This window comes from Mesocricetus auratus, unplaced genomic scaffold (genome assembly GCF_017639785.1).
Source record: "Mesocricetus auratus isolate SY011 unplaced genomic scaffold, BCM_Maur_2.0 Super-Scaffold_100011, whole genome shotgun sequence".
In the NCBI taxonomy this organism is placed as follows: Eukaryota; Metazoa; Chordata; class Mammalia; order Rodentia; family Cricetidae; genus Mesocricetus; species Mesocricetus auratus.
Window position 1 is genome coordinate 10,034,400 of NW_024429195.1, and position 25,403 is coordinate 10,059,802.

General features: G+C 48.5%; 1 long non-coding RNA gene across 1 annotated transcript; it reads left to right on the forward strand.

The window, feature by feature from the left end:
• The first annotated feature begins 11,297 nt into the window (after positions 1 to 11,297).
• Positions 11,298 to 18,672, forward strand: LOC121143181. Its single transcript, XR_005880335.1, has 7 exons — positions 11,298 to 11,995; positions 14,258 to 14,515; positions 14,597 to 14,738; positions 16,204 to 16,290; positions 16,586 to 16,746; positions 17,139 to 17,250; positions 17,861 to 18,672. It is a non-coding gene; the product is annotated as an uncharacterized LOC121143181 (long non-coding RNA).
• The last annotated feature ends 6,731 nt before the right edge of the window (positions 18,673 to 25,403 follow it).

Genomic DNA, 25,403 nt, shown 5'->3' on the forward strand with positions numbered 1-25,403 from the left:
GTATTTCTAACTGGTTTTCCAAATTAAACCCAAACAAGCAAAGGAAAGGCTAAAAAATCCAGAGAAACATTTAATTATGTAGAAACAATAAAGGAAAATCAGTGAACCCAAAAGCTTTTGGAAAACAGAAGGGTGCAAACCCCGCAGAGACCTGGTATACAAATCAGGGGAGGGGTTACAAACAATGAGCAACTTCAGTTTATAAAAGGGTCTGTCACTGCAGGCCTTGTAAAGATGAAAAGTATCATTAGGAAATATTAAGAATAACTTTATGGAAATGATCAAAACTCATTCAAGAAGAAATAAAACCTGAAGTAATCCTTTATCCAAGATATTGAATTCGTACTTTAAAAAGCCTTCCTACAAAGAAAACTCCAAGTGATTTTCCTGATGAACTATGTGAGACAATTAAAGAATAATTAATACAGATACTTCCAGAAAAACAAATAACGAATAATTTATAGAGACAATATCAAATACAGAGAGAGAGAGGGAGAGACAGAGAGATAGAGAATATATGCAACTCATGATGACAGATGCAAAATTTCTAAACCGAGTTCTAGGAAATCAACAATATAAAGGATTATATTTCACAGCTTGTAGAGTCAAGTGGGTCTTATTCCAAGAATGCAAAGTCAATTTAACATCCACAAATCAAGCAATGAATTTACTCTGTAGGAAAAGAAATGAAAATAAAAATTTAAATTTGAATTTCTATAATCATTCAATAGACCAGAGAAGCATTTAGCAAATCCCAATATCCATCCACCCATATTGAGTGCTTCTAAGCATATGCACTAAGTTCCTGAGATGTCTCCACATAAAAAGGGCACCTTCAAAAACACTCAGGTGTGTTCAGAATTAAAAGATTGAATGCGTTGCCCCAAGATCAGGAACAAGACCAGAAATTCAATTATTTTTTAAAGTATTTTATTTTTAATCATGTGTGTGCACATGTGTCTGCATACATGAGTGTAAGTCTTCTCAGGGACCAGGGCTCTAGATCTTCTGGTGCTGGAACCACAGATGGCTATGAGTCACCCAACATGGGTGCTGGGGACCGAACGCTGATCTTCCACAAGAGCCACCAGGGCTGTTAACTGCCGAGTCACTCCTCCAGCCGGATGTCAGCTCTTATGACTTCTACTCAACATTAAGGCAGAAGTGTAGCCATCTGTCTTACAACAACACAGTATGACAGTATGTAGAAATGCATAGGAATAAATACACAAGCAAATGTCAGAATAAATTTGATCCGTTCAGAAAAACTGGGCAAGAAAAATAGCTTCTCCATGGTTTCACTCACACAAAGTCAAGAAAACACAAAGTGTGATCAGGGGCTTCCTTGTTTGGGGGTTCAGAAAGGAGGGAGCATAGACACTAACAAGAGCCAAGTGTGTTGCACACCTGTAACCCCAGCTCTTGGGAAGCAGAGGCAGGAGGATTACTGCAAGTTGGAGACCAGGCTGGACTCTGTAGTGACTTCCAGGCTAGCCAAGGCTGTAGACAGGACTGTCTGGGTGGGTGGTTGGGAGGATTGTAAGGATGGGTCCATGTTCTCATAATGCTTTCTGTACTAGTCTCTGCTGTTCCTCATCATGCCGGAGGGTAGGATAAAAATGAGCAAACCACCCCAAAGACATGAAATACTTCTAAAATAAAAGCAAGGCAGGGATTCCTTCTTAGAGGCTCTATAAAAAGAGCCCTGTGGGAGAAAAAGTGTCTTAAATCTTCGCAGTAGATGCAGCAATAAACTCCGGAAGACTCGTTCAGCTCCAATCAATACACATATAGACCTGGTAGCATATCACAGGTGAGTTCTGCAGGGACCAGCATGGCTTGGCCTGCACAGCCCACTATCAGTCCAGGGTGAGACAGTCATGTCTTAGGTGTGTTCTGTTTTGGCTTCTGCTGCTGTAATAAAATACCACGGCCAAAACCATCTTGGGAAGGAAGGAGTTCACTTCATCTTACACTTTACAGTCCACCGTGGAGGGACGCAGAGAAGGGAAACCAGTAAGCAATGTTGCCCCATGGCCTCTGTCCCAGTTCGTGCCTTGAGTCCCTTCCTTTCTTGGCTTACTGGATTAATCCCTACAGATGGCTTAGTCTGCTTTCTTGTACAGTCCAGGACCACCTACCCAGGGGTGGCCCCACCCACAGTGACCTGGGCCCTCCAACCTCAGTCATCAATCAGGAAATGACCCACAGGTCAGTATAACAGGCAGTTCACGAGAGAGTCGCCTGCCAAGGTGTGTCAAGTTGGCAGTCAGGATCAGCCACCTCAATGCAGGGGCTCTTTTAGAGAGCACAGGGCCAGGTTTTGTTGTTGAGGTCAATTTGACATTTATTTTTATTTAGTTTTTTAAATCTTGGCTTTAGCCAACACACTGTAACATTCTAGTGAGATCATGCAGCTAATTTCACTAAGCACCATGTCTTTCAGTTCAGTCTATGCTATCATAAATGACAGGCCTTCATTCTCTGCTGTGAGGCAGCAACTCTTGGCGTGTATTTATAGCATCTGGGCTATGTCCACTCGTTCACTGATGAGCACTCGGCTTGATTTGGTATTTTAGTGTTGTGAATAACACTGACATAAGATTTGGTGTGGTGGTGCACACCTTCAATCCCTGTACTCAGGAAGCAGAGCCAGGTAGATCTCTATGAGTTCAGAGGCTAGTCTGGCCTATAGAGTGAGTTCAAGACCAGCCAAGGCTGCATAGTGAGACCCTGTCTCAAATAAACAAGCAAACACCCCTGGCATTCCAAGGGGAGATGGGAGGCAGAGACAAAAGAATCACTTGGAAGCTGGAGGACATCCTGGTGGAAATGAGAGAGATCCTGCCTTGAGCAAGGAGGAAAATGAAAATTGATCTTGGTTTTCCATCCTTTGTATGCATGTCACAACACGCACACACACATTCTCTCTCTTCCTCCTTTCCTTGCACAGGTAGGCACACATACTTGCTTTCTGGTTTTGCTTTTATTTAACTGTCCATGTGTATATGACACGTGCATGTGAGTGCCCAAGAGACAAGAAAATGGCATCACTTTCCCTAAGAAGTATAGGTATAAACAGGTGTGAGTTGCCCAACATGGGTGCTGGGAACTGAACTTGGGTCCTTTAGAAGAGAAGCTGTTACCCACTGAACCATCTCTCCAGCCCATGAGTTTAATTAATTTTTTTTTTTTTTAGTTTACGTGTCTGGATATCCACCCACCTGTTTGTTTGTGGCCCGTGTCATGCAAAATCTTAAATGTGTTTGAAAGTTATTTTCAGAAAGGTTTGCATTTTCAGTGAACGTTTCTTATTTTTGTCGTTGGTAGTTCTGGTAATCGGGGACTCTTAGTGTTTCTCTTATTGATGGGGAAGTCCCATGTATATGTCAATAAAGCACTGTTGGGCCAATAGGGAACCAAGATAGGTGGGACTAGGAGTCCAGGAGGATTCTGGGTATGAGAAACACAGAGAGTCGAGATGTAACCACCATGAGGTAGGAAGCCTGGAAATTTCTCCGATACGAGAAATACTTAGGTTAACAATTATGGCGTAAATACTTAAGTCAGAGCTAGCCAGTAAGAAACAAGCAAGGCCAACAGCTTCATAATTAATATAGCCTCCTGTGTGTTATTTGGGACTGATGCGGCTCTGGAACCAGGCTGGCAGGAAGGCTTCTCTCAAGGAAAAAGGCTTCCCTTTACATAATGGTGTCAGAAGTGGGATGATGAATTTCCACGTAGAATGACAAATGCTTTAAAGGAATTTTAGAAACAAAAGAATGGAAAAAAACATGGGTTCTTGGTAGCAGCATTTTTCTCAGGTGGGCTCTGTTTTGCTAGCAGCAAGCCTTAAGGCCTGACTCAGCATTAAAAAAAAAAAAAACCAAAGCCAACAAGGTTCTTTTAAGAGGCTTTGCTAACAATTTAAAAGTTGTACGTACAGCTGGAAGTGGCAGTGACCACATCTCCAAGCAGGCAGCTGGAGTCATGCTTACGCCCGCCATCTTAAAAAAACAGCAGTTTAAACAGCGGCGGTTTTAACAGATAAGACACGTGGCCAGAAAATCATAAAGATTTACAGTAAAGTCAGACTTGGATGAAGAAAAACCTCTAAAGGCTTACGGTGTGTTTAAAAATATACGTAAGATTGAGAGAGAAAAACAAACGACATAGTGGCAAATAAAAATAGAAAAGCTGGTTGTGGTGGCTCACGCCAGTAGGAATTGCTCCAGAGGCAGAGGCAGGCAGATTTCCAAAAAGAAACCCTGTCTCAGAGAAAAATAAATAAAGATAAAAGAAATAAAGTAATAATAGATAAATAAATAAGCCATGTAAAGATGGAAAATACACAGAGAGTCTGGATACTGTATGCTATTGTGTTTTTCAGTTTTTTGATTGCTCAGGAAGGAACTGCTAACGTACACTTGATTATAAATGCTGCTGAATTAATTCAACTTACATCTTTTGAAAATGCCTTGACTTCAAAATTTATGTATAAGGATATGTTACTTGGAAAAGGAGTTTTTATTTATGTTTCTATGTTTCTACAGACAATAAAAAGCTGAAGATTCCTTCCAGGCTTCTGTGGTTTGACGAACCAAGACCCCCGGAAGCAGTGGACCAGGTGTTCCAACAACTGAAACAGCTAAGATGATGCAGCTTTACAGACCACGAAAATAAGGACTTACACAGGTTTCTGAGTTTTGTCATGATCCCCATGGTATGAACAGCGCCCCCTTCCAGCACGAAGCAGTTTGGAATGAGCGATGTCCTAATTCCCATCCTGTTTATAAATCTTTGCTTTCATTTAAATAGGATTGTTTATAATTGGCTAATGATCACAGCCAATCACTTTTTAATGGTAAAAAGGGGAATTATGGTATGGGTATGGTTTTTCATTTATTGAGACAAATTCAAGGTCAATTTTGTGATGTGTATATTTCTCCTCTTGATTAAGTATTGTGCTTATGCTGATCTTTTAAAACATAATGCATAATTGAATACAGATTATAGATATTTCCTTATAACAGTCAGAACTTATAGTTAGGTAAGTTAGATTTTCTAGATATACAGAGATATATTTGAGATAGATAGATAGTCTTCAAACCTTTCAAAGACCTTCAGGAAATGGCATTTAAAATGGTTTAGGGTTTTCCTTGACAATGAGAAATGTCTGCTCCTGGCAAAACCTATTACGTTTGAGAGGAAGATGGGCATCGAAGAAACTTGTTATGGAGTTTGCTTTCAACATGGCAAGATTAGCCATTTGGGCAAGAAACTGCTCTTGCCTGGACTGCTTGACGGTTGTTGTATAATCTGGACATGCAGGACCCACAGGAAAGTGACTGCTGAACTCAGTCTTACAGGGTTCCTACTTCATGGAAGAGTCTACGAGACTTTCTGCAGGACACAGAAAAATGACTGACAGACTGCCAATGCAGATGGACTGTTTGAAATTTCCTGCTTTGCTGAGAAATCTTCTGGACACATTGTGGCCTATGGGTTGAAGATGGATGCCCCGACAATACAGAGGAACTTCAGGTGACTGTCCAGGCAGTAAGATGTCTCTGTCAATCCTAGTGTTTATATATTATCCTTCTGTGGTCTTTGATGGAGTTGAAGACAGATAGTTATAATTATAGTTTTCCTTAGTTATGATAAAAGATCAGCTACATATAGGACTTTGGACTCACAAGAATGAGATAGATGATATTTTCTTTAAATCTTGATAAATGTTGATAGACAAAATATTGTAACTGTGTTCTTACTTGATAACTGTTCTTTTATATATAATTTGACTATGTTAAAGTTAAGACCTTACTTTTTGTTTAGACAGAAAAGAGGAGATGATGGGGAAATCCTGTGATTATGTCAAGAAAGCACTGTTGGGCCATTAGGGAACCATGATAGGTGGGACTAGGAATCCATGAGGACTCTGGGTAGGAGAAACACAGAGAGTCAAGATGTAACCACCATGGGGTAGGAAGCCCAAAAATTTCTCCGGTAAGAGAAATACTTAGGTTAACAATTATGGGGTAAATACTTAAGTCAGAGCTAGCCAGTAAGAAACAAGCAAGGCCAACAGCTTCATAATTAATATAGCCTCCTGTGTGTTATTTGGGACTGATGCGGCTCTGGAACCAGGCTGGTGGGAAGGCTTCTCTCAAGGAAAAGGCTTCTCTTTACATCTTATCTCACAAGTATTTCTTCTTGCCCCACCACCTGCATTTTGTGTCATTAACTCTTTGCAGATATATGTTCATTTTCAGTCTTTTACTGAAACTTCCCTGGCTCCCTGATAGACAAAGAAGCTTCCTAGAGTTCTGGGAAAGGGTTTTGTTTGAGTTGTTGCACACACAGATTGTTCTGTGACTAGTTTTGGGAACCGTGGGCCACCTTAGTTACGTTAAGGAATTCTGGCATTGCCTAATTTCCCTGGGTTTCTTGGAAGCTTTGTTTTGTGATGACTGTCCCTGGAAGTTATGATAACTGCCTGGTTCTCACACAAGCAACTTGGTTTCTTTTTCTTTTCCTTAGCAGTCCTAAGAACTTTTCTGTTTCTCTGGGGTGTATATCAGAATTGCTCTTTGCAGATAGCCTGTTCTTCAGAGAACTAGTTATCCTCTAATTTGTAGAATAAGTTCTTACATTGTATTTTTTCATATTTTTTATTTAACTTTTTACACATGTCACTCTCAGTTCCCTCTCCTTCCCCCCCTCCCCCACCCCCCAATCCTCCCAACCCCTCACCCCACTCATCCCCCCCTCTGCTCCCCAGGGAGGGCAAGGGCTTCCATGAGGGATTTTCAAAGTCTATCACATCCATCCGGGGAAAGGCCTAGGTTCTTCCCCGTGTGTCCAGGCTGAGAGAGCATCCCTCCATGTGGTATGGGTTCCCAGAGTCCCTCTGTCTGCTCTACTCTCCAAGGTCTCACAGATTGCCAAGGCCTCCTCTTTGTCACCCAGGTTCGGTGGGAGGGATGTCTGGATCAGTCCCATGCTGGCCCCTCTGTCATCAGTCTGGGGTCCATGTGTTCCCCCTTGTTTAAGTCAGCTGTCCCAGTGGGTTTCACCAGCCTGATCTTGATTCCTTTGGTCATTACCTTACATTATATTTTAAAACATTATCTTGTAGGTTATTTTGCTTCTTAGGAAACTCTATTAAGGTGTATGCTGGCCTTTTCTTTGTCTTCTGGTTATGTCAGTTTTTCCTGCTGATTTGTTCTGCTTTCCTGGTCTTACTTTAATTTTCTTTGTTCTTTTCCTGTTTTGATATCTGTCCTAATTAAGGTTTTGATTGCTATGAAGAGACATCAAGACCATGGCAACTCTTACAAAGAAAACATTTAACTGGGGCTCACTTACAGTTTCAGATGTTCAGTCCATCATCATGATGGAAAGTGTGGCAGCATGCACCCAGATGTGTTGCTGGAGCTGAGAGCACTGCATCTTGCAGGCGACAGGAAGTTGACTGAATTATCGGAAACACAGGGATTCTCAAAGCCCACCCCCTCAGTGACTCACTTCCTCCAACAAGGCCACACCCACTCCAGCAAAGTCACACCTCCTAATGCCACACCCTATGAGATTATGGGGGCCAAGTAACATTCAAACTACCGAAATGTGTTTTACCAAATTTCCACTTATTTCTCCTGTCTCTTGGTTCCTTAAAATTTATTCCATAATTTATGTCTGAAATCAGTCACTGTAGACCAAAAAGATTATCAATATCAAGTAGAAAACAGGCATTAGTGGGTAAATCCACCTAAATGTATCTCCCTAGGTTCTGGACTAGCTGGTTAGGGCACCGAGATTATAGACATGGTCTCCGTTCTTAGGGAGACAGATCAATGTGTTAACAGTCAGAGATGCAGCAATTTGAAAGTGTACAGAGCATGGTGTACAGAGATGGAAGCCAGGTTAAATCTAGATGCAGGGCTGTGAAAGGCTTTTAGATAAGTCACATAGCAAGTGGTGTAAAGAGATGCCTTTTTCTTGTCTCTTGCTTTGGTTTTTTTCCCCACCAGTTGCCTGGGCTCTGCCAAGTTGTAGTCCCCAAATAACACACAAGACACTGTATTAATTATGAATCTGTTGGCCTTGCTTGTTTCTTACTGGCTAGCTCTGCCTTAAGTATTTACCCCATAACTGTTAATCTAAGTATTTCTCTTACCGGAGAAAAGTTTCCAGGCTTCTTACCCCTATGGCGGTTACATCTTGACTCCCTGTGTTTCTCCTACCCAGAGTCCTCCTCGACTCCTAGTCCCACATATTTTGCTTCCCTATTGGCCAACAGTGATTTATTGACATATACACAGGACTTCCCCCATCAAAGTGGTAACAGAGTGAGACTGCACATGACTGTGATGCGTGCTGTTCCCAACCCCGCTGATGACTGTGGACAGGAGGCCCAGGAGACCTGCTCGCCATCAATCCACCTCTGCAGGTTTCAAACACACCCTCTCCTCCTCGTCTGTGGGCTGACCTTTGTGCTCCAGCATCTTCTCTGACTTTTAGTGTTTCCCGTGATAATCTCAATACTCAAGGCGGGGGAAATATCTCTAGACTTCTAAAGCCAACTAAGAGTCCACCTGGCTTTAAAGGACTCTAAATCTGCTTGAAAAGGTGACAAGCGGAGTTGCAGAGTTGCATAGCGAGCTCGGTGGTTAAGTGCTTGCTGTGCAAGCGTGGGGCCCTGAGTTCATAAACACCAGGCATGGCAGCACATCCCTGTAGCAATAGCACTGGAGGATGAAGACAGGCAGATCCTGGGAGCTCAGTGACCCAGCCATTCAAGCAAAACACTCATTTCCAGATTCCGTTAGAGCCCCTATCTCAAAATGTAAGGTAGAAACGCTATTGAGGAAGCAACTCCATGTCAGCCTCTGGTCTCTATACATGCCTTCTGGGGTGAGAACACCCATCTCTTCATACACACACACACACACACACACACACACACACAGTCTTGCAGGAATGCAAGTAAACATTGACTATAATGGGTTCTGCATGATGAGGCTGGCCTTGAAGGCAACGCATCTATTCTGAGCTGTGATCCTGCTACCCAGAGGCATTAACATATCACCCCACACTCCCGGAATGAGGCCTCTGCAAGCAGTCAGCAACTGCAACTGATATTGGATCAAATAGTGAAACAGTCTTTGTGCCTTAGTTCCTTGACCTAAGCTAACCATTATCTGTTCTCCAAAGAAAGGGTGAGCAGGTGACAGGATACTCAGAATCGGAGCCAGGAACAGGTACGTAATAGCCCCTTAGTGGCTACGTGTTAGTAAGTGATAAGGCTAAATTCTGAGACATCTGGATGAGGTATTCCCCTGAAGAACTGGTGTTCTATTGAAAAGCAGGTTTTGTAGTTGACTCCTAGCCTTTAAAAAAAACAATCCTGCAGTTTTGAGGACTTGTATTGATAGTGCTATTCTGCAGGTAGGAACACTGAGAACCGGAGAAATGTTTCCACCAGGGTGAAAGACACCAGCAGACTATAAGCCTCATTCTATTCCACTGGGCATACGTCTTCTTGCCAAAGAGAGACCATGTATTTGGAAGGAGTTGGCTCCACAGCCCATTTCAAACCACCGCTTGTTAGATGTGTCAAAGTGGGGAAGCTGTAGGTTTTACAGATAGATATTTTTATAGATGGGCATACAGTTTCTTCTTATCCCTTTCTACTCTGTGGTAAGCCAATATGCGCAGCACACATTTGGAAGAGTGTCACTTTCCCCACGGTTACCTGGTGGCCTCGCTAGCACATGCCAAGATCCTAAGGATAAGCTATATCCTTGCCACATGCTCTGACAGTTTGCTGACTTGTTTTAGTGACCAGTATTTGATTTTTTAATCTGTTGTGACTTTGACTATGTGTCTATGTGAACCACTTCTCCTGGTTAAAGCTGACGACACCAGTGTGCATTGCAGTAAATGCCAGTCATAAGGAAACATCGGCACATTTTGCATACAAAAAAAATTCCATGGCAAACTAAGGACATGACAGGCAAAGTTAAAGGAAAAAAATGGATGAAAGGAAAGAAATTTGCAGCAAAAGGGCACTTTATTACAATTATATAAAAAATGATTCATAGGGCTAGAGCAGTGTCTCAATGGTTCAGAGCACTGGCTGCTTTTGCAGAGGACCTGGCCTCCGTTACCCGAACCCACACTGCAGCTCATGACCACCTGTAACTCCAGTGCCAGGGGATTTGGCTTCTCTTCTGGCTTCTGTGGGTAATGCATACACGTGGTGCACATACACACATTCAGAGAAACACTCTTACACATAAAACAAACAATTCTTACAAAGAAAAACCTTCATAAGCGAATTCATGAAAGCCAGTCATACAAATCCAAACACGACTGTAGAAATATGCCATGCTGTGAATCTGCAGTCCCCAGAAGAAATACAAATGGCATACACATATAAATATATACTTGCATGTGCTCAAATATAGATGCATAGCGTGCTAAAATAAAAATTAAGAGTAAATGACAATAGCATGACTTACTGTACAGTATTAGATCACTAAAAGGAAGGATGGCAGCCTATCAACCCTCACACATGCCACAAGTGAAAATATAAATTGTTACAGGTCCCAGAGCGGGAACTGAGGCAGTGACGGCGAGGGCTAAGCCCAGGGCTCAAGGCAGCTTAAGCCACTTCCACGGGGACTGTAAGCTTCCAGCTCTGTCTCAGCTCAAGTGGCCTGGAGATCTGCGATGTAACCCTCACCGTAAAGGAGCAGAGGTTAACAAAGCCAGCACACGGGAATCCGATCAAAGCTCGTTTTCCCTTGCACTGAGCGGGCAATAGCGGACAGGCATGATACTGACATAAGGGTGAGTTTCTCGGAGTCCCACACGTGATCAAAAGCCACTTAAATTTGAAGACTCATCTTAGACTTGGGGGCCAGCGCTTTGCAGCCTGTCAGTGGTAATGCATGTGAGTGACTTTGCACCGCTGGAAAGAACTGAGAGAAGGGCACACGGGAAGGTAGCAGGCTAGTTCTTCCTCGGAGACCAGGGCTGTGGTCTCCAATCCTCCCCCCTACCGGGGAGTGGGGAAGAGCTGAACCCCACAATTCAACCCTATTTCAAAAGCAAAAGCGTTTACAGAGCTAGGCCAGGCGCCACCCAGTGGGTGGCGTCAAGATGACTAATCACTAATTACATACTAGGAGTGACAGCAAAAGCGGGAGAGCCTGGGCATCCAGCTGTCAGGCGAAAGGGCAGAGGGCAGGAGGGAGTGGCTGGTGACAGGTGCAGTTGGGGGGTGGGGGACACTGGCAGCGCCCGCAAGGCCAGGAGGCGGTTGTGGGATCCCCGGGCACAGTCTGGAGGCTCTTCAAGGCAGGCGCCGCCTTCTCTTGGTTCCCAAATAGCAATGGTCCCGGACCCTGCCTCCAGCCCTGCCCCAGCCAAGACTCTCCAGGGCTCTGTCTGTCTTCTCCGGAGTGAGCCAGCCAGACCCGCAACAGCTGCTCAGGCCACGTGAGACCCACAAGGTTTCACAATAGGGGATGAGGATTTCTATGCAGGAATTCACAGGATGCGCGGTTTGTACACGACTCTGGGTTGGGAATGTAAAACACCCCGGACTGATAAATGATTTTGTGAATTGATTTTTCAGACAAGTCATGGCTTCCCAGACTCTATCTGACATCACCCCTACTTATGTTCTGAAGAAGCTGGAGCTGTGAACGTCACACCCCTGGTCACCAGGGCGCTAGCCTGCATTTTGCTACCTCTTCAGTACAAGTGGTTTGATTTTGTGCTTCCCTGGGCAGTTTTCTGTGACTGAGAATCCCTGACCTAAGAGCAAACAAAACACACCAGCCAACCAGCAGTATCGTGAAAAACAATGGTTACAGAGGCAGACACCTGGGTTTTCAAAAGTGGATTTAAATTCCGACAGTCTCCATGTGACCAGCCCTTTAAAATATGAAATGCTCTAAAATGGAAAGGCAACCATGTGTTGAAGGTATGGAACAACAGAGAAAATCTACCTCACCCTATTTCTGAGACATAAGCTTTCCACGTGGGCCCTGAGATCCTTCTAGAAATGATGCGGTTTGGGCATTGCAGCTTGCTCGTGGGTGTTGGCTGCAGAAATGAAGGCAGGCTTGCAAAAGGTGAGGCTTCCGCCGCAGTGAGGCCTCCCAGCAAGGACCTGAATGAAACGTTAGACAGGCAGTGTCTGCAGGTAAGAGGCTCACTGACAAACAGCTGTAAACACAATGGCCTCCGGGAGGCTTCGTCCCGGACCACTGGGGCTGAAACCCAACAAGAAAGGCAAGGAGTTGTTGGAAATGGTGTTGGTGCCAGAGGAGGATCAAGACTGTGAAAGGTTTTCTAGCCTCCTGGACATGATTTTGTTTTTCACTGAATGTCTTGAGACCCCAGGGCAAAGGAATAAATGAGACCTTTGGAGGCTGGGGCTATTGCTCAAATTGAGGCTGTTGGCAAAGGGCTTGCCTAGCTTGTATGAGGCTATGGGCACAGCGGTGCATGCCTGTAATCTCAGAACTCCGGGAGGTCGAAGCAGGAGGCTGCAAGTTCAAGGTAGTGCCGAAATGTGAGCTTGAGGCCAGACCCTACCTGAAAAAAAATAGATAAGTAAGTAGGTAGATAATAAGATTTAAACATATTGAAAACCACGCCGGTCCGTGCGGGAGCAAAATCAGAATCTCAGTAGCAGGAGGGCTAGGTGTTGAGACTAGCCACAGAGAGGGTGACTTAGCTCAGGGAGGTCACAGCAGGGAGGGAGGGAGGTGGCAGGACTAGCCAGTGAGTGCTTTGAAGTGAAAAGACAGGAATTGGCAGCCAGTCACATGGAGAATGAGACAGCCAGCCAAGCATGGCCCAGTGTTTTCTGGCTTGGAAACAATGGGCTTGCCTTTGGAGCTTGGTAGAAAGGGTAAAGATTGAACATATAATGAAGGGGTCAGCTTTGGCTCTCTCTCAAAAGGCCTCTCTTTAACTCTGTGTCTTCCTACACCGTATTTTACTAAGCCATAAACCCCGTGATCACCTTATCCTTTAAGTGAATGTGGATCTTCTGATTGCTGTGAACAGAAAAGGTTTTGTTTTGTTTTTGAACAGGACTTTCAATGGGGTGATTCCTTTTTTTGTGTCGTGTATGAGACATCAGATAGTGAGAGCCACATTTTCCAAGCAGGCTCTCAACTGCTAACAAGATAGCACACCTCAGAGCCCCTTCAGGCAAGAGATCTCTGCACCCATAAGAGGGTCAATCAGGCTAAAGCCAGAGGCCCTGAGCACAAAGAGGGAGCCCCGCAGACATCTTCGCCTGCTCCACATCCAGAAATGGGCTTGTTGAAACGGCCAGTAAGAACGTGTGCGGGGTGGAAGGAACTTTGCACGATACAAACAGAGGCGCACACACATCGTTGCAGAAAGCCGATGTGTGTCTCCACGTGGTGGGCTGTCACCCGCTTCTGTGTTCTGGAGCTACGGCCGTGGTTCAGCGGGAGAGCACCTGCCTAGCATGTGGGAAGTCCTAGTGTCGATTCTCACACGATAACAAACAAACAGGAGCATCTTCTGCGTCTAAAGAGAGAATCCGATGGGCTGGTGCCTCCAGGGCTGTGGGTTTGACAGACCCTTGTGCGCCTCAGCTCTGTCATTCCTCAGGCAATGACACCCGCTTTTTATAAATCGACAGAAAAGAGACCAAGGCCAGCATCCTGTTCAGGATTCTGTATGTAAGGAGACAATGAATGGCCGGTTTAATGCTACGATCACCCACATCACGGGTGCTGGCTTTCAGGCCTGCCAGGGTTACCCCCATCATTCTTTCCTCTTTTGCAGCTCCTCCTCCTTTCTCCTCTCACACCCAGGATTAGTGGTTATCATCAAAGGGTTTGACTTCTGCCTGGAGCATGCAGGAAGTGGCCCAGCAGCTGCTAGACCATGGGGCAGCCCTCCTTGCTCCCATTGGCTTCAGACAGGAACAGCAATGACACCATCACCACCATTAATAATAGAAGCTGACGCATACAGTGTTTCTGTGCGCTTGGCCCACAGCCTTGCCAGGCAGCTCCTACTAATTCTGTTTTAAGTGACCAGGACATTGAAGCATAAGGATCTAAGTAAACCTGTGTGGCTACCCACTAGTAAATCATGTAGGCTGAGCTTCAGCTTGGCTTTGTGGGACTCTAGACTGTGGGCTTCCTGTCCAACCCGTTAAAATTCTCACTTAAATGATTTTACTTTTTTTCAGTCCGAAGAGAAGGCAAAGGAGCTAACTACAGAAGGTTGGTAACACTTCCGAATGACTGGCAAAGGGACAGCCATGTGCAGAATTTGAGTTACCTTGATGAAACCACAATGGAGACTAACGTCTGTTGGGGCGAGTATAAATGAACCCCTGGAAGATATTTGCTCAACAGAGAAAACCTCCATAAAGGGTGTACTTGTGGATGCGTAGCTGCAGGGAAAAGACATTCAGGAGAAGGCAGCAGCTACAGTGCTGTAGTTGGTAAATTAGCAAGATCATTTTTGAGACTGTAGCGGGCCTCTGTCTTCCAGCCATGACATGGCTACTCCTGTCTTTAATCAGAGCAATATGAAGGAGATACTCTGCGATCGTGGCTATTGCATGCCCCGAGAGTCAAGAGGTCATCAGACGCTCATCGAAGGTTCCAGCCACCACTCCCTCCCAGCTTCATGTGCTCCTGCGGGAAGATACAGAGTTGGCTGGGGTATGATGCTACAGAGATCTGGGTTTCCTGAGCCATCTCCCATGCCAGGGTGGGGCTTTTCTCTCATGTAGTTCTTCAGAGCAACCCAAACCCCTCTAAGTGATCCAATTAAACTCATTAGCTCACCAAGCTGGACTGGGGTGGCATTGGGTTTTGTGACCTGTTGGGGGCCCCGTCTCAGGAGACTAGATACTTCTTTACACTTCCCCAGGAGAAGTAATCCAACGGGGATTAATTTAAAAAAATGAATCACACTTATTTGTTGAATTTTCTCCCCCTAGAATGCCATGGCACACATGCAGACGTCAAGGGACAACTTGTAGGTATTAATTTTTTTCCCTCCACTGAGTCCTGGAGATTGAACTCTGGTTACCAGTTCAATCACTGGCCCTGAGACCATTCTTCAGATGTTGTCATGCTATGGGTGATCAAGTGTCTCTACAACATACCCATTGGTCCCACTGCCCTAGGCAAGTTATAGGAGTGAACAAAGCAGGGTATGCTATTATCTGCCACAGTTTTAGATTTAAAATTGATCAGCTTACAGGCCACTTTCCCCAGTCCTTTGAAAACAACATAGTCCCAAATATATAGACCTGTAAATAAGTAAAATACTAAATAAAAGTGCTAAATGTACATTTCAAAAGCTTGGAATTCTCAGCACCTAGAAAAAAAATATTCAGCCCTAAATGGGAACTAGACTTTGGCTTTGTCTGAGTCCTGTAAAGGTGCTTGTCACCAAACCCCCAAGATTTTGTGATGTCTCCAATGCTGAGAATGCAGAGGAGTAGGGCTGAGAGATGATTAAAGGGTTGAGACAGCTCAGCTTGCCTCTCTTCTAGAGAACCCCGGCCGGTTGCTGCAGGGAGGCTCACAACTGCCTGTAACTCCAGTTCCAGGGGATCTGACAGCCCACATTACACACACACACACACACACACACACACACACACACACACACACACAGGGGCAAAACACTCGTGCACATGAAATTTAAAACAAATAAAAGGTGAATGTGAATAGCAATGAAAAATCTGCTGGCTGGGCTGCATCTCTGCATTTCTAAATATCATCTCTAGGGGATCCATGTTTTTCCCACTGGTGATCAGTCAGCTTTTCCCTAGTCATCACTAACCCGCCCTTGCCATTATAAAGGAAACTATTCTGGTTTTCTGACCCTTTGTAAGCATTCTGTGTTTGATAAAGTATTGATCTTTAACACCCAAGGACTCAGAATATTGAAGCTTCCTATTTCTTCTCAGCCATAAAAGTGTCCCATTTTCCTTTTAAGAAGATGAGTTGTTTCCCAAAGCTATTTTTTTTGTTGTGGGGGTGTTAATTGTTTTCTGGGCTTAAGTCGTGACAACTGACCTAATTATTGCAGGCCCAACCCTGGGATTGTTTTAGCATGGTTCTGACTCAGCTCCCTTGAGGGACTGACCTAAAATGTCTTTTCTTTTTAAAGCTGGTTTACCACAACAGTTTCCATCCTCTGGGCCTTCGCCTTCAACTCATCCTCCAACCCACAGTCTTCCCTCCAGGTAGCAACCAGGTGAGCCGCGTGCAAAGACACAGCATTGAACGTCTCTGTTAGAACCTTCTTTCTCTCAGGAAAAAAAATGAAGAGGAACACTTAGGCCCTGAGTGAGTGGACCCCTGTTAGGTGTTACGACTAATGCTGAGCTCAAGAAAGCTTGCAGGAAGAAGGGTGGCAACATCCTAAGACAGCCGTCCCTACAGGCTAAGTAGTGTGTCGTATACAAGGCAACGGGTCATTAGTGCTTATGGAGCAACTCAACGGGCCACGGGACTTGGAAGTGTGAATGACAGTCTATTTCTTGTCCTAGGTGTTGGTCACAGTGTTTGCTCTGTGACAGCTCATTGAGTCGTGGTCCTAGGATGTGCAAACCTTCCAGCAGGGTAATTACACAAATGCTGAGGAGAAACCCCAGGCAAGCAAGGGAAGAAACAAGTCTAAAATTGCATCCCCGGGGAAAACAAAACAGAGGTACGGGAAGGAAAGGCTTGTGGGGCCACAAGCAGGTTGGGTTTTATTAGTTGAGTGGAGGCTTTAGGCGTGTTTGTTTTGTTTTTAACGGGAGATTTTAAGAAGGCTGATGCCCACTGTGCTATGGGGATTTATCCGGTGGCTAAGATCAGGGGAGCACAGGGGCTTGGAGACCAGGTTCCTTCGTACTGGGGAGAGCATAAGACGCAGGTGTATAGAAGGTTACACCAGCAGAGCGGGGTGCAAAGGGGGCAACTGAGTCACGGAGGCAGGACGTGGACAGGGCTGTGGTGGGTGAGTGGCATGACAAGCCTTGTCTTCAGGGTGTAGGCCAACGGAGCAGGCAGCAGAGTGACAGGGCTGGTAATGATGACCTTTGCGACCATTTCTAGTCACAGCTCTTTGGGGACTAAATGCAGTGTGGCATGGCACCGCCGTGTGAAGTGCTACGAAGCCCTCTGGCTGTCCCTGCAAATGAAATGGAAATGTGGATTTCTGGAACAGGTGGGTTTAAAATCTAGAAAAAAATTCCATGGGAGAAGTAACCCCAGTTGGAATCCCTGTGCACTCGTGGTATCCCCCAGGCCCCGCCCCCTGGGAAGCATTGCTACTTATTTTTGGTTGTGAGCCTAGCCTTTAACAGCTGAGCCATCTCTCCAGCCCAGCATTGCCACTTATAAACTGTCAAAGAGGTGAACACTGCTCAGCGTTCTCTTTTGCAGACTGTTATTGCTGACATCTTCTCAAATGCTTACTTTCTTAGGGTGCTCCCTAACAGCAGGCTAGCCATGACCTCTGCACATTTCCCCTGCTGGTCTCTTATCTTTTCCGTTTGAATTTGAAGAGTGCTTTGCATGTTAGGGAAATAAGACATTTGACAGTCATATTTACTGGAGGGGGGGGAGTGTGTCTGGGTGGGGATGATTAAACATGAAGACCTAGGCTTCATCGTTACTCTTTTGAAAGAAGCCACCACTTCAGATTTATAAAAAAGGACGTCTGTTTTAAGGGGTTTGGATTTTATTTTTAAATTTCCCAATATCTATCATGTACCAGGGGTTGGCTTTGTTGGGTAAGGTCCAATATAACTTTACTCACGATTTTTTTCCTCCAGTGGCTACCCAGTGACCCCGCTGCCCTTTCTATACCGGCAAGCTAAAATGCTAACTGTGCCCCCTCCTAAAAACTGCTCATGATTCAACTCAAGGGACAGTCCCGTCCGGAAACTGTGGCCCTTCTTCTGCCTAATTACTTCAGCTTTTAGCTTCCCACACTTGCACAAGGCCCTGAACTCTGTGTCCTCACCCACGTAACCGGGGTCTCTCGCTGTGCTTCTGTGTTCTTAATGCACCAAGGTCCTCCTTACACTCCTGCCCGGAGGCAGGTGAGTGACCAGCAAGCCATTAACTGGGGCCCCTTCCCACTCCTTGTGAAAATGGAGAACTACGCCCTGGGAAGATTCTGCTAGTTGTTGGGAATGACTGATCTTTGTAAATAATCTACACCCTTCCCTAAAGAGTTCACACATTCCCCCCTTCCCCCCGTTTATTTCTCCCCTCACTGCCCATGCGTGTTGCTCCACGGTAATGTGACTGAAGCTTCCAGAAAGGTGTTTATCGGAAAGAAGTCATCACAGTCACTGAAACCAGGTCCACGCCTTACCTGTTTGTCTTCTGGAATGTTCACACAAATGGGAATCTGTACTTGGGAGGCCAGCTTGTAGTCACGGTGGATGAGTCCTTTGTGTGTGACCACAGAGAAGCCAGGACACTCACACCGTGTCAGTGGCCCTACACACCCATCCCTGCAGTCTGACTGACTGTCTCAGCCATGAGTCTGCCCTTCCCCACCATCCGCTCCGCCCTCTTCCCCGCCCTTCTTCTTTGCCCTTCCTGCACCCCTCCCCTTCCTGACCCTCCCCTTCCTCACCCCTCCACTTCCTCACCCCTCTTCCTCCATCCTCTCTTCCTCCACCCCTCCCCTTCCTCCATCCCTCCTCTTCCTCTACCCTCTCTTCCTCCACCCACTGCTCCCCCCCCTGCCTGTCATATACACTTTGGTGTCAATATTTTTTAAATGACTTTGTTATTCACTATTTGAGAGTTTTATATCATTCACCCCAATTCCATTCACCTCCCGGTCCCCCCAACCTCCCCCCACCCCTGCCACATCCCCTTATAAGTAAATAAAGTAAGCAAGCAAAAGCAAACGAACAAAAACAAAAAACCATGTCCCATGGTTTCTAGGGACATAGGCAACAGACCTCCACACAGGCCCCGCGGCTGTAGCTGGACCACAGAGCCAGTCATGACCTTGGACAGCAGCTTGGGCCAGGTAGACATCCTTGGCTCTGGGGAAAGGAACTGGCCACTCAGGTGGGAACGATTGCGGCTCTATCCTTGGGCCTCTAAGTGATCTTTGATGGCAGTGCAGGACCTGGACTTCAGCACAGACCCCAGCCATGATAGAACCATGGACCCTGATGTCCTCAACAGTGCCTGGGTCTGGATGTCACCACTGTCCCAGCAGCAGCAGGGCCCTGAGACACCAACATGACCCTGGATCTCTGGTGTCTACATGACCTTGGATGGTAACAGGTACATCAGACATCAGCACAGACCCTGGCTGTCACAGGACCACAGACCGTGACATGGGCCCCAGCTGCATCTCTGGCCCAGACATCACCATGACATTGAGTAGCAGCGCAGGTCACTCAGAGCTGGATGCATCCTGGTCCTCGGTCACCAACCTAGACTCAGGTGACTGATCTTATACTGGACGTCCTCATAGTGCTCCTTGGCAAGAGGAGCCATAGATGTGGCTCCAAGCAGTAGCCCCCGCAACTCAGATCAGGATGACTCTGGTAGCAGTATGGCCTGTGGAGGTGTCAATGTTTTTAATAAAATTTATTATTATTTACATACAGAGGTGAGTGTTTGTGAGAGTGTATGCCATGTGTGCGGGTGCCCACAGAGGTCAGGGGAGGGCTTCTGATATCCTGGAACTGGAGTCAGACAAGCTGATGGAGGAGGGCAGACAGAGGGTGGAGGACAGACAGAAGACGGAGGAGGACAGAGAGAGGGTGGAGGAGGACAGACAGAGGATGGAGGAGGACAGACAGAGGATAGAGGACAGGCAGAGGGTGGAGGAGGACAGAGAGAGGGTGGAGGACAGGCAGATGATGGAGGACAGGCAGAGGGTGGAGGATGACAGAGAGAGGGTGGAGGACAGACAGAGGATGGAGGAGGACAGACAGAGGATGGAGGAGGACAGACAGAGGATGGAGGAGGACAGACAGAGGGTGCAGGACAGGCAGAGGATGGAGGACAGGCAGAGGGTGGAGGAGGACAGACAGAGGGTGGAGGACAGGCAGAGGATGGAGGACAGGCAGAGGGTGGAGGAGGATGAGAGAGAGGGTGGAGGACAGACAGAGGATGGAGGAGGACAGACAGAGGATGGAGGAGGACAGACAGAGGGTGGAGGAGGACAGACAGAGGGTGGAGGACAGGCAGAGGATGGAGGACAGGCAGAGGGTGGAGGAGGAGAGAGAGAGGGTGGAGGACAGACAGAGGATGGAGGAGGACAGACAGAGGATGGAGAGGGACAGACAGAGGATGGAGGAGGACAGACAGAGGGTGGAGGAGGACAGACAGAGGGTGGAGGAGGACAGACAGAGGGTGGAGGACAGACAGAGGGTGGAGGAGGACAGACAGAGGGTGGAGGAGGACAGACAGAGGGTGGAGGACAGACAGAGGGTGGAGGAGGACAGACAGAGGGTGGAGGACAGACAGAGGATGGAGGAGGAAGACAGAGGGTGGAGGAGGACAGACAGAGGATGGAGGAGGACGGACAGAGGGTGGAGGACAGACAGAGGGTGGAGGAGGACAGACAGAGGATGGAGGAGGACAGACAGAGGGTAAAGGAGGACAGACAGAGGGTGGAGGAGGACAGACAGAGGGTGGAGGACAGGCAGAGGGTGGAGGAGGAGAGAGAGAGGGTGGAGGACAGACAGAGGATGGAGGAGGACAGACAGAGGATGGAGGAGGACAAACAGAGAGTGGAGGAGGACAGACAGAGGATGGAGGAGGACAGACAGAGGATGGAGGAGGACAGACAGAGGGTGGAGGTGGACAGACAGAGGGTGGAGTAGGACAGACAGAGTGTGGAGGACAGACAGAGGATGGAGGAGGACAGACAGAGGATGGAGTAGGACAGAAGAGAGGGTGGAGGAGGACAGACAGAGGGTGGAGGAGGACAGACAGAGGGTGGAGGACAGACAGAGGGTGGAGGACAGACAGAGGGTGGAGGAGGACAGACAGAGGGTGGAGGAGGACAGACAGAGGGTGGAGGACAGACAGAGGATGGAGGAGGACAGACAGAGGGTGGAGGAGGACAGACAGAGGATGGAGGAGGACAGACAGAGGGTGGAGGACAGACAGGGGATGGAGGAGGACAGACAGAGGATGGAGGAGGACAAACAGAGAGTGGAGCAGGACAGACAGAGGATGGAGGAGGACAGACAGAGGATGGAGGAGGACAGACAGAGGGTGGAGGTGGACAGACAGAGGGTGGAGTAGGACAGACAGAGTGTGGAGGACAGACAGAGGATGGAGGAGGACAGACAGAGGACGGAGGAGGACAGACAGAGGATGGAGGAGGACAGACAGAGGATGAGGAGGACAGACAGAGGGTGGAGGAGGACAGACAGAGTGTGGAGGAGGACAGACAGAGGGTGGAGGAGAACAGACAGAGGGTAGAGGACAGACAGAGGGTGGAGAAAGACAGACAGAGGATGGAGGAGGACAGACAGAGGATGGAGTAGGACAGAAGAGAGGGTGGAGGAGGACAGACAGAGGATGGAGGAGGACAGACAGAGGGTGGAGGACAGACAGAGGATGGAGGAGGACAGACCGAGGGTGGAGGAGGACAGACAGAGGGTGGAGGAGGAAAGACAGAGGGTGGAGGAGGACAGACAGAGGGTGGAGGACAGACAGATGATGGAGGAGGACAGACAGAGGGTGGAGGAGGACAGACAGAGGGTGGAGTACAGACAGAGGATGGAGGAGGACAGACAGAGGGTGGAGGAGAACAGACAGAGGATGGAGGAGGACAGACAGAGGATGGAGGAGGACAGACAGAGGATGGAGTAGGACAGACAGAGGTTGGAGGAGGACAGACAGAGGGTGGAGGAGGACAGACCGAGGGTGGAGGAGGACAGACAGAGGGTGGAGGAGGACAGACAGAGGATGGAAGAGGACAGACAGAGGATGGAGGAAGACAGACAGAGGGTGGAGGAGGACAGACAGAGGGTGGAGGACAGACAGAGGGTGGAGGAGGACAGACAGAGGGTGGAGGAGAGACAGAGGGTGGAGGAGGACAGACAGAGGGTGGAGGACAGACAGAGGGTGGAGGAGGACAGACAGAGGGTGGAGGAGGACAGACAGAGGATGGAGGAGGACAGACAGAGGATGTAGTAGGACAGACAGAGGGTGGAGGAGGACAGACAGAGGGTGGAGGAGGACAGACAGAGGATGGAGGAGGACAGACAGATGGTGTAGGAGGACAGACAGAGGATGGACTAGGACAGACAGAGGGTGGAGGAGGACAGACAGAGGATGGAGGAGGACACACAGTGGATGGAGGACAGACAGAGTGTGGAAGAGGACAGACAGAGGGTGGAGGAGGACAGACAGAGGGTGGAGGAGGACAGACAGAGGGTGGAGGAGGACAGACAGACGGTGGAGGAGGACAGACAGAGGATGGAGGAGGACAGACAGAGGATCGAGGACAGACAGAGTGTGGAGGAGGACAGACAGAGGGTGGAGGAGGACAGACAGAGGGTGGAGGAGGACAGAGAGACGGTGGAGGAGGACAGACAGAGGGTGGAGGAGGACAGACAGAGGGTGGAGGAGGACAGACAGACGGTGGAGGAGGACAGACAGAGGGTGGAGAACAGACAGAGGGTGGAGGAGGACAGACAGAGGGAGGAGGACAGACAGAGGGTGGAGGAGGACAGACAGAGGGTGGAGGAGGACGGACAGAGGATGGAGGAGGACAAACAGAGAGTGGAGGAGGACAGACAGAGGATGGAGGAGGACAGACAGAGGATGGAGGAGGACAGACAGAGTGTAGAGGAGGACAGACAGAGGGTGGAGGAGGACAGACAGTGGGTGGAGGAGGACAGACAGAGGATATAGTAGGACAGACAGAGGGTGGAGGAGGACAGACAGAGGGTGGAGGAGGACAGACAGAGGATGGAGGAGGACAGACAGTGGATGGAGGACAGACAGAGTGTGGAAGAGGACAGACAGAGGGTGGAGGAGGACTGACAGAGGGTGGAGGAGGACAGACAGACGGTGGAGGAGGACAGACAGACGGTGGAGGAGGACAGACAGAGGATGGAGGAGGACAAACAGAGAGTGGAGGAAGACAGACAGAGGATGGAGGAGGACAGACAGAGGATGGAGGAGGACAGACAGAGTGTAGAGGAGGACAGACAGAGGGTGGAGGAGGACAGACAGTGGGTGGAGGAGGACAGACAGAGGATATAGTAGGACAGACAGAGGGTGGAGGAGGACAGACAGAGGGTGGAGGAGGACAGACAGAGGGTGGAGGAGGACAGACAGTGGATGGAGGACAGACAGAGTGTGGAAGAGGACAGACAGAGGGTGGAGGAGGACAGACAGAGGGTGGAGGAGGACAGACAGACGGTGGAGGAGGACAGACAGACGGTGGAGGAGGACAGACAGAGGATGGAGGAGGACAGACAGAGGATGGAGGACAGACAGAGTGTGGAAGAGGACAGACAGAGGGTGGAGGAGGACAGACAGAGGGTGGAGGAGGACAGACAGTCGGTGGAGGAGGACAGACAGAGGGTGGAGCAGGACAGACAGAGGGTGGAGGAGGACAGACAGAGGGTGGAGGAGGACGACAGAGGGTGGAGAACAGACAGACGGTGGAGGAGGACAGACAGAGGGAGGAGGACAGACAGAGGGTGGAGGAGGACAGACAGAGGATGGAGGAGGACAAACAGAGAGTGGAGGAGGACAGACAGAGGGTGGAGGAGGACAGACAGAGGATGGAGGAGGACAGACAGAGTGTAGACGAGGACAGACAGAGTGTGGAGGAGGACAGACAGTGGGTGGAGGAGGACAGACAGAGGATGTAGTAGGACAGACAGAGGGTGGAGGAGGACAGACAGAGGGTGGAGGAGGACAGACAGAGGATGGAGGAGGACAGACAGATGGTGTAGGAGGACAGACAGAGGATGGACTAGGACAGACAGAGGGTGGAGGAGGACAGACAGAGGATGGAGGAGGACAGACAGTGGATGGAGGACAGACAGAGTGTGGAAGAGGACAGACAGAGGGTGGAGGAGGACAGACAGAGCGTGGAGGAGGACAGACAGAGGGTGGAGGAGGACAGACAGACGGTGGAGGGGGACAGACAGGGGGTGGAGGAGGACAGACAGAGGGTGGAGGAGGACAGACAGAGGATGGAGGAGGACAGACAGAGGGTGGAGGAGGACAGACAGAGGGTGGAGGAGGACAGACAGAGGATGGAGGAGGACAGACAGAGGATGGAGGAGGACAGACAGAGGGTGGAGGAGGACAGACAGAGGATGGAGGAGGACAGACCGAGGGTGGAGGAGGACAGACAGAGGGTGCAGGAGGAAAGACAGAGGGTGGAGGAGGACAGACAGAGGGTGGAGGACAGACAGAGGATGGCGGAGGACAGACAGAGGGTGGAGGAGGACAGACAGAGATTGGAGGAGGACAGACAGAGGATGAGGAGGACAGACAGAGGATGGAGGAGGACAGACAGAGGATGGAGGAGGACAGACAGAAGGTGGAGGAGGACAGACAGAGGGTAGAGGACAGACAGAGGGTGGAGAAGGACAGACAGAGGATGGAGGACAGACAGAGGATGGAGGAGGACAGACAGAGGGTGGAGGACAGACCGAGGGTGGAGGAGGACAGACAGAGGGTGGAGGAGGACATACAGAGGGTGGAGGACAGACAGAGGGTGGAGGAGGACAGACAGAGGGTGGAGGAGAACAGACAGAGGGTGGAGGACAGGCAGAGGGTGGAGGAGGAGAGAGAGAGTGTGGAGGACAGACATAGGATGGAGGAGGACAGACATAAGATGGAGGAGGACAAACAGAGAGTGGAGGAGGACAGACAGAGGATGGAGGAGGACAGACAGAGGATGGAGGAAGACAGACAGAGGGTGGAGGTGGACAGACAGAGGGTGGAGTAGGACAGACAGAGGATGGAGGACAGACAGAGTGTGGAGGACAGACAGAGGATGGAGGAGGACAGACATGGGATGGAGGAGGACAGACAGAGGATGGAGGAGGACAGACAGATGATGAGGAGGACAGACAGAGGGTGGAGGAGGACAGACAGAGTGTGGAATAGGACAGACAGAGGGTGGAGGAGAACAAACAGAGGGTAGAGGACAGAGAGAGGGTGGAGGAGGACAGACATAGGGTGGAGGACAGACAGAGGGTGGAGGAGGACAGACAGAGGGTGGAGGAAGACAGAGGGTGGAGGAGGACAGACAGAGGGTGGAGGAGAACAGACAGAGGGTAGAGGACAGACAGAGGGTGGAGAAGGACAGACAGAGGATGGAGGAGGACAGACAGAGGATGGAGG